This window comes from Staurois parvus, unplaced genomic scaffold (assembly GCF_062004578.1).
Source record: "Staurois parvus isolate SC_StPar_1 unplaced genomic scaffold, SC_StPar_1.0 ptg000012l, whole genome shotgun sequence".
Lineage (NCBI taxonomy): Eukaryota > Metazoa > Chordata > Amphibia > Anura > Ranidae > Staurois > Staurois parvus.
In genome coordinates this window covers 1,503,746-1,507,059 of record NW_028317808.1, presented here as the reverse complement: position 1 = coordinate 1,507,059, position 3,314 = coordinate 1,503,746, and positions in this window count along the sequence as shown.

Below are 3,314 nucleotides of genomic sequence, written 5' to 3'. Positions count from 1 at the left end.
AAAGGGAGGAGAATTTCAGGTTTCATTCTCCTCCCCCATGTTACGTGCATAATCCAGCACAAAAGAACAGTAATGGCAATCAGCTCTGCCACTCGTCTCTGTTTATAAAGAAATTATATTTAGAAAGTAATTTGTTATGTCTTATTAAATAGAAAGCTCTGGACTAGTGGTTGGGACAGCATGTAGTTGTCTGATGTGTCAGACCACTGAGATATTTGCATCAAAAAGAACACATCTGCCCTGTATGCATGTAAAGCGTAGCTGTGTAGTTACCAACAAAAAGACTCAGCTTCTCATTTAATTGTCCAAGTGGATATCAGGCTCAGAAATCATTTTTATGGAGTGTGGCCCTCTGGACCCAATCAGCCAATACAGAGAGTGATGGCATTACCTAGAAATTGTATTTCAGGTTCCATCAAAGCCCCCTTCACACCAAAGTGCCCACTCCATCACTGATATGTATTTCTTGATCCACATCACATTTTGGTACCCATATCCATTAATTTCAATTCTTCGGTGAGTGTCCACACACCAAAAAATATACCTAACCCTTTTTTTCCCAATACACTGTAACATTCACGTTTTGTTTTGTTTTTTAGATGTAGTGGTACAAAAAAGTTCAAGATGCTGGTAATGATGTTGTTTACTGTGCAGATGTCTGTTTGAAATTAATGGGAGGACCTTCAAAACACACATACAATGCTTGTGTCCAACATGATTCGTGAAACTAGCCTAGAAGAAAAATATCATGAAAAACCTTATATTCTGAATGCTGTATGCAGGCTGATACCTGTAATGGTGCTTTTTCTTTTTTCATTTCATATGTCCTTCAATTTAATATGAAGATCAAGCTGTTTAACAAAAGGCACATGGGTCAGAGCAAACTATAGCACTGAATGGCATACCAATCACGCTTTTTTTAAACAGAAAGGTTTATTACGATTTTTATATGAGAGTAAGTAAGGATAGGACACAGTGAGTATGGATCACAAAACGGCACATGCACAACATTTGAGGCAATGAAGCATACAGTATATTTATACTACCCCTAATGCAGGTGGTCAGACACTATAGCTGGCTTCAGCGTTCTTCACCTATAGCAGCCCCATTTCCTATTAAGCAAGCAGGACTACCGGTACTCAGTTGCCCCCAGGACATATACACAATGCTATAGTGCCTGGCCACCATGCCAGGGAAGGTGCAAACTGAGCAATGCAAACAGGTACTTGCAGTTGGCAGACAGGCAGAGTGGTTCTAGGTGCAAGACCCAGGTACAAGGCAGGCAAAATTCAGAGAATATGCAGATATCCGATCCAAGGTCATCAACAAGGGAATCCAAACAGCAGAGCAGAACAGGCAGCTTGAGCACATGTAACCAGCTCTATCACAAGCATGAGACTGTAGGCTAGGCTGGTTTAAAACAGGTTTGGTCTCCACCCAGAGAATGGCCATATCAGTCACCTTGCAGATGAACAGACAGACAATTTCATTACCTTGTTATGCAGATCCTTTGACAGTTCTTTTCTGCTCCCCATGGCTCATTATCTAATCTACTCAGTACATGCACAAGAGAACTAACAAACTCATTGGCTATTTATACACAGACATTAATTGCAATTTGGGTGATTTCTGCTATCATTATGAATTAGGAGCCAAACAAATATGTAATAAAACAGTGCCTCATATGATCACTATTCTTAGATAAAAGACAGTTTTTTGGCTTGATCAGTCATGTTTTCAATATCAATGTGAAGATTTCACGATTTCTGCCAGGGTATGCAAACTTTTGAGCAAAACTGTATAGCAGCTAGCCAGCAGGAACATAATATTTGGTATTGGAGATGGCAACTCTGGTAGCAAGAGGGTTGGTGAGCTTGATCCCCTCCCTAACGGTCGGTACCCCACAGCTCCGGGTCAGGAATCACAGCACATGGAGCCTATGCACCTAGCCTGGAGGTCTGGCAGGATTGAATGAGGGAGAAGTGGATCCACTAAAGTGCTAAAGCTCATTTTGCAAACAGAGGTTTGGGCTGTGTGAATGGTGGGACTCACACATTATCACAGGGTGTGCCCAGTGCAGGGGTGGACTGACCATTCGAGCACTGCCTGAGGGCCCGGGGTCAGTAGAGGGCCCCATAAAAATGACCCTGGTACCTTTTTTATAGGCTTTTTTGAGTGTGGGCAAGGACACAGGGGCCCCATGATCCCCTATTGCCCGGGGGCCCCATGAGTTGTCAGTCCGCCCCTAGCCCAGTGTTGCCAACATACCTGATTGAAATTCACTGACACGACACCAACATTTTCTGGTGCAGCCAACTTTTTACTGGCATTTGCAAAAGTTACAAAATTACAGTTACAAATTTCAGTCTTTAGGCTACATTGTTAATCAGTAGGAAGAATCCAATATAGTAGTTATCAGAGTGCCAACCTTACACACAACCAAAAAAGACAAATGGTGTCATGCTGCTGGCTTTGCCAAGTGGTATTGACCATGGAACTATGTAGACCTAAGGTCAATCAGCCACAGCTGAATGAACTCCTAGTAGCCTCTGGAGGAACCCTAGTGGTCCACAAAACCCTGATTGAGAATAGCTGATCTATACTATGGAGACAAACTAGGCATCTGCTTTTTCGCAGCTATGTATCGAGGTCAGCTTTTAGATTGCTTTACAATAATTAACATTTTTGGATTACTAGGATTTGGTCATATGTCATTATACACCATAAGAGGGGCTTTTGGTGATCACACTTTTCTTTTTTGGCGGGGGGGGGGGGGGGGAGCAGGGGAGCTATTATCTTAAAGCAACACTAATTATAAATGTTTTCACTCAGGATTCACAAAACCTTTGAACATTTTCTAATTGGATTTATCTGGAAAATGTGTGAATACTTGGTGAAAGTTGTCTGAAAATACTTACACACAGACTCTCTAATAATATATGGATGAGTGTGTATACATAAAGATAGAATAAAAACAAGAAAAAAATATATGTGGATAGATAGTCTTATTATCACACATAGATTTGCCAGGCTGTATAGTGTGCCCTTACCATAAGTACCTCTTTGCCTATCCACAAGCACTCAATTACTCTTACATTGACATTTCATCTTGCTAACGCAGATTTAGTAGCAATGCTGTAATGTGGTTCACTTCAAACCATTTCCTTTGGCTGTTAAAGTTACTTTTTGGCACATATTTCCATTTAAAGCACCATGGATAAAGGAAGACAGGTTAGTTATTGGAAACATCTCTGCAACTCCCAACTCTAAAACAATCCCAATCCAGATGTGTATCTGCATGCACATTTTTAACG